We start from the raw sequence: 13,489 nt of genomic DNA on the forward strand, positions 1-13,489 counted from the left end.
CTTGAATTAACTTTAATGGGAATAGGATTGGACATTTATACACCAATCTGCAAACACTTTATATCTAGACTCACAGACTTTAAGGCCAGAAGGAACCATCATGATTATCTAGTCTGATCTCTTGCTCATTTAATGATTTAAAGACTTCAAGTTATAGTGAATTCACCAGTTACACTAGTTTAAACCTACAAGTGACTCAGGCTCCATGCTGCAGACGAAGGCAAAAAGCAAACAAATAAAAAACAAAAACAACCAACACCAAAAACTAGGGTCTCTGCCAATCTGACCCAGTGGAAAATTCCTTCCAACCCCAAATATGGTGATCAGATGGACCCTGAACATTTTGGCAAGACTCAACAGCCAGACATTTTCTCTGTAGTAGCTCCAAGCTCTCTCCATCTAGTGTTCCATCACCGGCCATTGGAGATATTTGCTACTAGCGGTCACAGAGCTGCATAACTATTCAATGGAGTAGTCCCATGGAAATTAATGAGACCATTCATGCATTTGCCAGACTGGGGGCCTTAAGTTGTAATCTTTCAGGGGCTTGGAATATACCTGATTCAGTAAAGCACTCCCTGTATAAATTATTTAAGTGATTTTAATTATGCAGAAATGTGTGGCTATATACATATGCCCATACATAGGCTCACTTTAATTACTTCATGGAGGAACCACCCTACCTTACACTACTGGCAAAAGAAAGAGTGTGCCATTGCTGTTCTTCACAGACAATGTAAATGCACCCAACCAGTTTGTCTCCAAATGCACAAATCAATATCCACTGTAGCACAGCCCTCTTGAATTCAACAGTTCACAGCTGTTTGATTGGCTGTCCTGTGTGTATTCTCATGTAATCTATAAATCTTCCTTCTGCATGCACAGAAACAGCACCTGCTATAATCCAACCAAGGATAGTAATTCAATATGCCACAGATTTTTTATAATCATAGACATTGATAAATCTTGAATAAGCAGAGTTCATGTGGCTCAGGCAGTTCAGGGCTCATAGCTGGAGACAGGTACAATGATAGCAGAAGCAAAATGTGTTTCTAATTTATGGAAAAAAGGTAAAACTTATGGACTTAAAATCTGCAGGGACACCACTATTAACACAAGTCAATCTATTTTAGTAATAGGACAACACCAACTACCTGATGATAAATCCATAATGCAAGGGAAGACCTTTAATTTAGAGTGGAGAGAGCTAAGACAGGCAAAACATATCATTCTATACCAGAGCAGGCCCATTATCGATCACTTACTCTGAAAGTATATTTAAGTGGCATAGGTGGTGGAGTTCACTGTTTGCTGCAGGTAATATGAATTCTCTAACATTTGCAACGTTAACTATTACTAAGTGAATTTCAGTATTTATTAACACATCTTTACTTTTCACTTATGAGATGACAGTGAAGAGGAGAACTAAACAAAGTGATTTCAACTCTGCATGAGCTTCTGGTGTTCTAAATCTTGTGACTTGTTGAATTGACACAGCAAATTAAAGTTGCTCCTCTCTGTGTTGACTGATCTCCAAGACATGCCAGCTACTTTAGATGTGGTAAGATCAGGAAACCCTTAATTATGTTCAAGTTGAGTTAGCTAGGCAAATCAACAAACCAACTTTCTTTTCTGACTGTTCTCTTCTTGGCTCCTCCCCACAGCATGTTTTGAAGGGAGAAGAGGGAAATAAACTTCAACGGTTGTACATGCAGTTTCTGGAATACTAGATAAATATATTACACCAGCCACACTTTACAGATGATAAGCAAGCTTGGGGTGGATGGGAAATGTGTCGTTTTTTGTCATATCTGTGAGATTTAAGAAACATGTATGGTATCACAGTCTTAGCTACCTGTCTAAAATATGGTCATTTGAATATTAATAATGCTGTAGAAACTTAAAACTGACAAATTGAATTAGTCTTGCTCCAAAACATCTTTTCTTTTGTTTCATTGTGTTTGTGTGTTGGGGGGGCGGGGAGTTGGCAACTTTTTCTTAAAAACTGAGGCAAAATTGCTAACATCCTGGTACTCTGGGTACAACACGGGCACAGACTACTTTGGAAGCATGAGTGAACACTTCTCTTTGCTCTGCAATGGGGAACAGTAAAACTAACAAAGTTTACTACAGGTGGATGACTGTAGAATTAATGTAATTAGTAGGGGAAGAGATGGTGACTGTGCACATTACAAAGAGCAGGAATCTGAGTGCAACACTTGCAATCCATGATACATTCTGAGACATCTTCAACAAAGCAGGGATACCGGGAGTACTCTGTAGGGAGGGAAATGCAGGTCCAGACAGTTAAAGTTTCCAATTGCATCAACTACCTTTGTCGAGATCGTAACTGGAATACTCCTCCCTTACAGAAGGCCTTTCTGCATGGCTGCAGATTCCTTAACCCAATCCTGTCCCTGAACCCCAAAATAAATGTGTAATGTTTCCCTAGTGGGGTACATAGGCACTGGGTACATGCACTTCAGTGCCATCTGAAGAGTGTTTTGGTCATTCAAAACTCTGCCATGGTTGGAGGAATGCTGGTCTTGTGTTTAAGGCACTAACTTGGGAGTCAGCATATTCCTGGCTTTGCCTGGGAGTGAATTCAGTTCCTTGTTTTGCCATTACCTCTCGTTTTATCTTGAACAACTCACTTAAGCCAGAATTTTCAAAACAGTTCCCCACCCACAATTTAGACTGCGTTTTGAAAGAGCTCTTTCGAATTCAGCCCCCCAGTATGATCCAAAGCCATTTGAAATCAAATGGAAAGACTCCTAATAACTTCAGTTTTGGACAGGTACTGAATCTCTCAGGGCCTCAGTTGCCCTGTAAAATGAGATTTCCTTTCTCCTATCTTTTGAGCCTTCCATGAAATTCATGCAGACATCCCCCTGCACTCATGTGAAGCCTGACTTCAATAGGTCTACTTGCACTCATCTTATTTCAGGATCAGGCCTTGATCAGGTGGTTAGTTTCTTGGGGCAGGAGCTGTCTTTTTCTGTGTGTATGTACAGCACCTAGTACAATGGTCCCCAATCTCAGTTGAGGTCCCTAAGCACTATTGTAATAATAATTAATGGTAATATACTGTGGCATTACCTACGGTACAGTCTGAACTGTTGAATAGCTGTGTTCCCTCAGTTCTCCAATCTGGGGTGCCTTTTACACTGCTTTACTGTAAGAACATCCACTCCTAGCCAGTTCACACAGCCTCTAATGTGTACAAACAACCCTTGCTGCACAGTATTGGGGACCACTAGCTAAGTACTCATGCATTAAACTGCAGAGCAACACCAGCAAGCTCTCTACTCCCAGACTTTCCCCCCAAAATGTGTCTTGTACTACTCAGTACCTTTCTGAACAATACAAGCTTATAGAAAGTCCATCATTTCATCAAAGGAAAATGGTAATGCCTTGTTATCCCAAATGGGGATAATACAAACACATTGGTTGAGATAAAACAATAAGATAAGTTTATTAACTACAGAAAGATAGATTGTAAGTGATGATGCATAAAAGTCAGTATTACAAAAGAAATAAAAGATAAACTGCACGCTAATGGCTAACTTAACAAACTAACAGAATTCAAAGCAAAGGTTTTCTTCACCATATGCTGCTGTAAATTTCACAGGCTGGGGTTCCTTTCAGCCTGGGACCCCTCCCCCTTAGTTCAGTATCCTTCAGTTGTTCACTGATGTCATAAGCAGAGAGATGGGAGGAGGAGTAAAGTCAAGTGTTTTCCTCTCCACTTTATAATTTATTTTTTTGGGCTAGAAACATCCTTGCTGACTCATGGTGACATACAGTCTATTGTGGATGTGAAGTTTGAACTGTCTCTGTGATGGAATGTAAATTTCTTGTTTACACATTTTCCCCTGCTAGAGAATGGCTACTTAAGCAGGTGATAGCTCTTTAATTCTTGAGAAACTGATTTGGGCCTGCTTTTCTTAAACTTGGAGCATGTTACAGAAATGATACATAGCAGAAACATATAACTTCATATACAATGTTGATATACATATTTTACCAGGACAATAACGTTCAGCAGATTATGACATTTCTAATAATACCTCACAAGGCATTCTTTGTACAAAATTTATCATAGTCTTGTAAAAGTGGTGAACATAATAGTATAGACCAGGGGTCGGCAACCTTTCAGAAGTACTGTGCCACGTCATCATTTATTCACTCCAATTTAAGGTCTCGCATGCCAGTAATACATTTGAACATTTTTAGAAGGTCTCTTTCTCTAAGTCTATAATATATAACTAAACTATTGTTGTATGTAAAGTAAATAAGATTTTTAAAATGTTTAAGAAGCTTCTTTTAAAATAAAATTAAAATGCAGAGCCCCCCGACCAGTGGCCAGGACCTGGGCAGTATGAGTGCCGCTGAAAATCAGCTTGTGTGCTGCCTTCAGCACGTATGCCATAGGTTGCCTACCCCTGGTATAGACCATCACATATACCAAGTCATGCTGCTCTAACTTATCTGAGCGAAAACTGAGAGAAGAATGCAAGATTTTGCTCTCTATATAGTTAAAATAGAAAACAAGCCCTCACTACTTGAATATTGTTTTTTAATGTCTATGTAAGAAATCAAGTCATGTTTCCTGCAAAATGGTGGTTTGTTTTCTAGGTATCTACCTTCAAGGGCTTGAAAAGTCTGGGAGTCCCTTTAACTACCGGTCAATGGAAATAGATGCGTTGGATTTATTTTTATTTTTTCTTAACTACTCTAAATTATCTTTGAATGAATCAGGCTTCTGGGAAGAAGATGGCAACTCAGTCAGTCTTGGCAAAAAAAGATAAGATCACTTTGTATACTCATAATTTGTCTAATTTTGTATTTAGTCTAAATTACTTCCTTGTAATTAGTTTTAAACTGTCTGTTCCTTCTTTTTATAGGATGTTAGGACTGCAGCAGACTTTTGAGATGCATGTAGCTCATGAAGTTTTCCAGCAATCTATTAAAGAGGAAGTACTATTCTCTCAGTTATATAGAAACACACACATGGAATGTCCTGTTGTATGCGCCTCTCACTCCTAAAGACACACAGAATTGTTACTGTGTTGCTTTGGGAAATCTGTCTATTTAGACCTTATGAACTGTTTGATATTGGGGGCTCTTTGTGTATATTGTCAGACAGCTGATTCCATTGTGGATGTGGTTCTCTGTTGTCCTTTTACCTCCCTGTTGGACTGGAATTCCAAGTTGGAGCAGAACATGGTTGTTAATAAAGAGTCACTAAACTCAAAAGCAATTTAGACTAAAAGCTCACTCCTGCCCAGGTGCCTGATAACGAAATCAACTGGCAGGAGTCTGGGGTCACCTGTTGCTGCTGATCAAGAGGTCACGACTGAGGAGGCTGGAAAGTAATTGTTTTACTCTAGGTCTTTGGCCATTTTCATCAGTTCAAGCTGAGGGGAGCTGTTACAGGAGCCTGATAAGGCAGAAGTGACCTCTATCTACTGGAACACAGCTGAATACCCCCAACACACACACTTCCCAAGGACTCCCAAATGGAAGGGTGAGCTGGAGTGGGGGACATTAGGTTCAGGATGTTTGTTTTCTAAATGATGCATACTCTCTTCTGCTTTATCTTACAAAAATAAATGGTGTTTAGAATCCTGTACAAAGTCCATGTGTCTGTTTGCTTTCACTGTCACATGCCTCTGAAGAGGTGAACTATGAACCAGAAGGCTCACACCTTTGGTGGGGTTCAGGGGCATATACCAGAGCTGCTCACAGAGCAGAACTACAGTCTCAGTCTGAGGGTTCTCAGCGCCCAGAGTGGTGTCGGACACAAGGGCTGCACGTGGAGTTCTTGCCCAAAGCTAGGGACAGTACCTAAACTCTGCCTGGCCCCAGAAAGCTGAGCATGCAGGATTCAGCAGTTGGATCCCCTCACAGAAATCTGGTGAGTGTACAGCATAAGGAGCTTGACTAGATCTGTGATAGTTAGCTAAAATTAACTTGGGCTGCCTGGATTCATTCTGGTCTCTGGTGGCATGGAGCTCCCTATCTGAAGGGACCCTTAGCTATGAAGGCCAGCCATTATCTCTTCATGCTTTAATCCTAGATATTGATAGCCATTGTGAACTTTAAGGCTAATCCTGTGCCCATTCCTCAGCAACTTCCTCTCCCAGCCCGGCATGCTGAAGGATTCATAGTTTTATTAACAGTGATACACAAATCTTTCATGTGAAGCAGTTAATTATGCAAACCCACAAGCATGGAAATGGAAAGATGAGCTGCTTAACAGTACTTGCATCTGCTTCTCCATCCACAAACACCATCTTACCATTAGCACAACTACCACATACCACTATGCACTGTGGCTGTAAGCCTGCATCCCTTTCATGCTTCTATGAAGCTCTCTATACCAAATTATTATCTTTCAAGGTGTATACACCCAAGAGTTAGAGTATTTTATGATTGTATCTTTCTGGAAGGTTGCAACATAATACTACTCTGATTCTTATAATTTAGAACCCCAAAATAGGGAGGAAAAAAAAGCAGGCTGCTTCCTGAAGCACAATTTGACTCAGATTGCATATATCTCTAGAGAGCCCAGAGGCCTGTGAGCCGAACTAATAAACCCCAAGAAAAATTATAGCTTATAGTTCCAACACAGTCTTCTATATACTCCACCCAACAATAGTAGTTGTGGATGTTTTGTGCAGTATTTGGTTGTTCAAAAGGATATTTAGAGGGGGTAATGGAAGACTGGCATCCCTCATGTGGCAGACTTAAGAATAGAACAGTGTAGCTTCTGCCAAAAAAGCTTTTATGTGCATCCAACCCCCATCAGTCAATCAATTTTGTGTGCTCAGTGTATGCAGTCTGTTATAAAGTGATCAGTAGCTTAAAATGAACATAAACACATTTGAAAACAAAACAGAGTACCCATTGCTCCTGATCTCCTCAGGATCCTGCTCTCTACTCTATTTTGTACAGAGAGACAGTGTTGTAAAGAAATATCAATCAACAATGAAAAGCAGAATTACCCAGGGGAAAAGTCATCAGAGTACAAACTCAAAGGCTTCCTATCAGAGAAGCTAAAAAAACCCTATATTTATAGTTCCTAAAAATAGTACTTGATTGAAGTTTCACTAGAAGGAAGTGGCCAGTTCATGAGGAAACAAGAATTTATGTCTCATTTTTAAGGCCACTTTAATATGCAGGCTAACTAGTCAAAATGGGTAACTCCAATACATAAAATCATAACCACTGCAAAATGGTGTGGGTGGGGGCGGGGGAGGGGGATGTTCAGATTGCACAAGTGCAGTCCACTAATAACCTTAAACATCAGGGCCAGTACCTTGAAAATGAATCCAGTAATGAAGAGGAAGTCAATGGACATGGTGAAGAACTTGTACTATAGGCCCTGTTAAACATGTTCTGGTTTGGATGGAGGTACCAAGTGATGGACTAATTATAGCTTTCACCTACTCTGCACCTTCATCCTCAGGTAGAGTGAGTTACAGTAGACCACCAGCACTGAGGTAGGACACGCATGGATTTCTATGGCTAGGTCTGACCCTGAGGGAAAAACATGAAAGAGTTTTGTTGTCTTGATGTTCAGCATCAATGTGCCTCATAGAACAGAAGGCCACTTGATCACTTGTGGATATGCCTCAAACTGAGAGTGAGGGCATACTATTTTTAAATACAGCTTTTTAAAATGCTCCCCGCCTTCTAATCGCCACCACATCAGTCTTTCCCGGATCAATTATGGACCAGCTGTCTCTATTCAGCTTCCAGTTTGCTTGGTATACTGAGATAGCTATGAGATACTACATGCAGATGTTACATAGAACTCTTTGTCAGTGTATTTTTGACAGTGTAAGTCATGGATTCTCACAGTCTCCACTAGCAGCTTCAAATCAATGTTGAAAAGGAGAGGTGAGAAGATACAGCCTGGGGGGACTACACAAAATAGGGCCTGCATGCAGGAGTAACTGTCCATCAACACATTCTAGGATCTGCCAGGGAGTAACAAGCATAGCCAGGCTGAAGTAACCCTGGCTACCACTGCCAGGTTTTTCAAGTGGGTCAGCAATACTGGCAGCTTGAGAATGAGTAGTGTCAGCAAAGACATTCATGATGATAAGGATGTTCTCTACCAGGTTAGCTACAGCTGTTTCTGTGCCATGACTCAAGCTGAAGTCCTGTGGAGGGAATCTAGAATATTAGTGGTGAGCAGATGTTCCTGGGGCCTGCTTGTTAACTACTCAGGCCTTGCTGAGGAATGGGAAAGTAGCAACCAGGTGTTAGGTGGTTGGTTCATGTGAGTGATTTTTTTTTATAGTAGACCAGACTATTGCACATTTCAAAATAGTGGAAATAATGTCTTCCCTAAGGAAAGTATGGATTGTCTCCCTCAGCAGTGAGCTAAGTTGTGCATTACTGGCTTTTGTTAGCCAGCAGGAGCACGGGTCCATTTCATCAAGATTTTTCCATGGGGTTTCAACAACTCTCTCTGGGTGAATTGGATGAAATTTGTCAAAAATGATGGGATAATTGTTGCCTGCTGCATTGAAATATTTCCCTTTTGATTTGAGAGGCTGTCACACATTTGATTAATGTTCCTCTATGAAATAAGAGAAAAGCTTCTGAAAGCAGGTGGTACTTGGCTCTTTGGTTGGTTGAGGGGGGGCAGGATGCCTTTATATATGTGGAGGATGGAACTATATTTGGGCCTCACTGTCTGTAAGGTACTTTAGATCCAGGTATGCAGGGTGCCAGTAGAAAGGCTAGGGTCAGGAATATGTGAGGTTCATGTTTACACACATGTCACACTATGCAAATAGGGGGTTATCTTTGGGATTCTGGTTTGACCCTGACACTAGTTTGGGAAATATCTGTAGCTGCATCTCCTTTCACATATGGCTTTAAAAGAGGTAAATAATAAAGCATACAGGGTAGCTCCGATGTTTCCCTAGGGTTCTTGAGTGTAACACTCCATTTCTAAAGTGTTGAGCTTAAGTAGTCTATTTCACCTAATTAGCTCACAATCCAGAAGTGTCTCTGAGCTATTTCTGAACCTTGTCTAGGAATTAACCCTGGAAAGCTCAAGCTGTTTTCTGGCTTGGTGGATGCTCCTAAAGCAGGGTGCTTCGTGACTTCCCCTCAAAGACATACAACCTGTCAGTGTTTATATAGCAAATTATAAAACAATCAATTTGTAAGTACCTACAGGATAACAGTGTTATAAGGAATTAGTCAAGAACAAATCATGCCAAATCAACTTCATTTTCTCCTTTGACAGGGTACTGGCCTAGTAGATTGAGGTGAGGAGAGGGGATGCTGTAGACATGATATATCTTGATTTCAGTAAGGTTTTTCAGAGTCCTACATGACCACATTTCCCTAGTTTGTTTATGAGACTGTCTAGATGAAATTACTATAACACCTGCACAACTGTTGAAAGGCCCTACCCAAAGAATAGTTATCAATGGTTTGCTGTCAAACAGGGAGGACAAATTAAGTATGGCCCTGCAGGGGTCTGTCTTTGGTTTCGTACTAGTCAATATTTTCATTAATGACTTGGATACTGGAATAGAGAGTATACTTATAAAATTTGCAGATGAATTTAAGATGGGAGAGGTTAAAGGCACTTTGGAGGACAGGATTAGAAGTCTAAACAACCTTGATAAATTGGAGAATTGGTCTGAAATCAACAAGATGAAATTCATTAAAGGTAAGGACAAAGGACATGACTTAGAAAATAAAAAAAATCAAATATTCAACTACATTATGGGAAATAACTGGTTAAGTGGTAGAACTGACGAAAAGGGTCTGGGGATTATAGTGGATCACAAATTGAATAAGAGTCAACCATGTGATGCAGTTTCAGAAAAGGATAATATAATTCTGGGGTGTTTTAGCAGGAGTGTCATATGTAAGACACAGCACGTCATTGTCCTGCTCTACATAGCACTGGTGATGCCTCAGCTGGAGTATTTTGTCCAGTTCTGGGCACCACACTTCTGGAAAGCTGTTGACAAATATGAGAGTATGGCAAATTCCTCTCTATCCCCAAATTTATCCGCTGGCTAAGCAAGCAAATAACAGTGATAAAACCCAGTTTTGTAGGATTCAAAAAATTAGACATTTATATGGATAATGAGAATATCCAAAGGTTTATATTAGATGGAATATTAAATGTAAGAAATATAAACCCACATGTTCACGATATAAGCTGTATGTGTGCTGCTGCTGTGTACATCTATGTTCAGAGACAGAAGAGCCAGCATAAGCCACCCATGTTATACAATGCAACCCTCTGCATTTTGTAGGTCTGTATTACTTAACATGCACTAATATTGTACTAATCTACTTTGAGATGGGCTAGAGTCAAGGATCGGTAAAGAAAAACTGTGGCATAATTAAGACACTGTTTTCTTTTCTGTGCTCTTATTTTTTTAATCTCTCCTTTTCACTCAAGCTGTTGCTTCAGAATTAGATGTTGATGGAGTTTCTGGCATGAACAATGCTGAGTGGTGCATAATCTCAGTTAAAGATGAGAGCCTACTGCACAATGGGAAGACGTCTTCCAAGTATAAATCTGGTACTTTAAAAGCCAAAGCTTCCACAACTGGGAGATAAAGAATAACTCAGAGTCTAAGCATGACATTCATTTACTTCCAAAGAGGTTTGTCATAAACAGATAGTTAAGGGTTAATGTCTCTTTTACCTGTAAAGGGTTAAGAAGCTCAGTAAACCTGGCTGACACCTGACCCAAAGGACCAATAAGGGGACAAGATACTTTCAAATCTTGGTGGAAGGAAGGCTTTTGTTTGTGCTCTTTGTTTGGGGGTTGTTCGCTCTTGGGACTAAGAGGGACCAGACATCAATCTAGGCTCTCCAAATCTTTCTGAATCAGTCTCTCATGTTTCAAACTTGTAAGTAATAGCCAGGCAAGGCGTGTTAGTCTTATTTTTGTTTTCTCAACTTGTAAATGTTCCTTTTTGCTGAGAGGATTTTACCTCTGTTTGCTGTAACTTTGAACCTAAGGCTAGAGGGGGTTCCTCTGGGCTATATGAATCTGATTACCCTGTAAAGTATTTTCCATCCTGATTTTACAGAGATAATTTTTACCTTTCTTTCTTTAATTAAAAGCTTTCTTTTTAAGAACCTGATTGATTTTTTCCTTGTGTTAAGCTCCAAGGGGATTGAATCTGGACTCACCAGGAATTGGTGGGGGAAGGGAGGGGGGATGGTTAAATTCTTCTTGTGTTAAGATCCAAGGGGTTGGATCGGTGTTCACCAGGAACTTGGTGAAAAAGCCTCTCAAGGCTGCCCAGGGAGGGGAAGGTTTTGGGGGGGACACAAAGTGATCCAGACACTAAAATTTCTGGATGGTGGCAGTGTTACCAGATCTAAGCTAGTAATTAAGCTTAGAAGTGTCCATGCAGGTCCCCACATCTGTACCCTAAAGTTCAGAGTGGGGGAGGAACCTTGACAAGGTTTTTAAAAAATATTTATTTCTTTGTTTTTCCCCTTTAAATACCCTGAAGTTTTAATGAAAACTCCGCAAATAGACGATTGGCCAACTGATCTCCCTATTCTCATTAAGCAGTACTTCACTCTGCAGTTAGTCCCCATGAAATCAAAGGTTTTTTGTTTAGGAATTATTATTACAATTGTATGTCAAAGGAAGGATGTGCTATAAAAACTACAAGACTCTAGGTTTACCGTGCTAATAAAGATGTTGTTACATACTCCACTCAATTTCTCTCTTTATCATTAAATGTAATCCACCTAGGCCTTGACCTGGCATGATAGACCTATTTCTTTTGATCCAAGAGTTAATGATTCTAATCAGAGGGGCTGAAGGCTCGATCACTGCAACAAAGTGGAAGAAATGGATTCCTCATGAGAACCCTCTCACAGAGATTTCTCTACATTATTCCAGTCTTGGGGACGGGGTTTTCCTCCTATGCTAGACTGTGGGATCTGTGTCCTGGGGCATATAGGGAACATCCACAATTGGAGTGGAAGCCCTATACCATTGCTGGAGCTCTGTGCCCCCAGAAGAAGGAGATTCTAGCCAAAAAACGGCTCAATGGAAAAGATAGCACAGGGCCAGGCTGTATTATATTTTCTTAATAAAATCCAAAGAGTAATGGGTGCTGCTCACACCCACCCATTCCTCCATGATATGCCAAATGCCTGCTTCCACCCATTCCATGGCATGGGTTATCAGACCACCAGAGAAGACTCTGTGGGATGTAGGGAAAAGGAGGTGGCAGTGTTAGGGAGACAGATGAGCCCCACCTAGAAGCAAGAGGGAGATCTGCATACAGAGTCCCCTTTTGTGCACAGGCTTGATTCCTGCTTAGATTTCTGACAGTAGCCCTATGTAAGTGGAGACACACTTAGACCGCAAGTACTGGTGCTGTCTGTCCCTAGAATTCACTGGGAGAGAAGTCAAAATATTTTATATCCTTCTTCCTTCTCCCCTCCACTGCCCACCCAGGTTAATGGCTTGACATCTGTAAACCAGATCAGCAGCCTTGAGGAAATAGCTGAAGGAAATTTAGAAGATTGATCACACTGTCATTGTGTGATGGTAGCAAAAGAGAATCAATGTTTTTATATAGCATCAAAGTGGACTGGATTTAACTGTGTAAAACAGGGAGAATTTAAATCTGGATCCAGATCATGGCTACCTAAGGTGTAAGGAAGAATAAAATTAACCAAAGAGAGAGAAAGGAGTCTATCGTTCCTGGTAGAGTTGCCCTTTACAGGAATAACTGAATTTGTGTTTGTCTCTTTTATGAGAGGTAACTTATGTCAGAAATAAATAAATTTAAAAAATGCTTTGATTATTACTCTGCAGAAGGACATTATAGAATTAATTTTTATAATGCCAGCTGCATCATAAAGGAATTTTGAAATGGCTAAAGCCACTTCAGTTAAGCGTACTCAGAAAATAAAGGCATTCCAGTAAATCCAGTAAGATTATGGCAACTGCCTTACCTATCCATACACATGGTCCTCCTTAGGTGTGTGTGGAGTGGTGGGGGAGGGTTGGTTTTTTTGACTCATTAGTTCGGTTTGTTTGCAAGGGGACAAGGAAGGATAGGGAAGGACTTTTGCATTCCTGAAGCAAAAGTCCCCTTTATAAGCTTTTAAAAGGTGATATGGTGAAGGGGGAGCCAAGGAATTAGTTACATATTTTGTGCACTATATTATTAGAATGACCTTGGCACCTAATATAGCCAGGTGTTTGAGGAGGAGGGGAAGGAAAATACAAACTGAAAAAGCAAGTTCACTTTACAACAATATTTATAGGAGTATGACTTAGCATTATCATGGGGGCACAGTTATTGAAAAGTTAATGTCTCCTGAGCAAGACAACTCCCCCTCAATTACATATATTTATTTTGGAGGAACAAAACCACCTTTTCCTTGCCTACAAAGGTCACCTTTTCCTTGGCAGTGTATGAAATACTTGGTTCCTGCATAGTGAGGCTTT

At 40.4% G+C, this 13,489-nt stretch overlaps 1 protein-coding gene across 7 annotated transcripts in view; it reads left to right on the top strand.

The window, feature by feature from the left end:
• Positions 1–5,716: 5,716 nt before the first annotated feature.
• Positions 5,717–13,489, top strand: part of GULP1 (GULP PTB domain containing engulfment adaptor 1) — a 322,371-nt gene continuing 314,598 nt past the window's right edge. For all 7 annotated transcript variants that reach the window (XM_045032402.1, XM_045032397.1, XM_045032396.1 and 4 more), the window contains exon 1: positions 5,717–5,920. The gene's annotated coding sequence lies outside the window, so the exon portion shown is untranslated. The remainder of the gene's footprint in view (positions 5,921–13,489) is intronic.

This window comes from Mauremys mutica, chromosome 10, assembly GCF_020497125.1.
Source record: "Mauremys mutica isolate MM-2020 ecotype Southern chromosome 10, ASM2049712v1, whole genome shotgun sequence".
Lineage (NCBI taxonomy): Eukaryota > Metazoa > Chordata > Testudines > Geoemydidae > Mauremys > Mauremys mutica.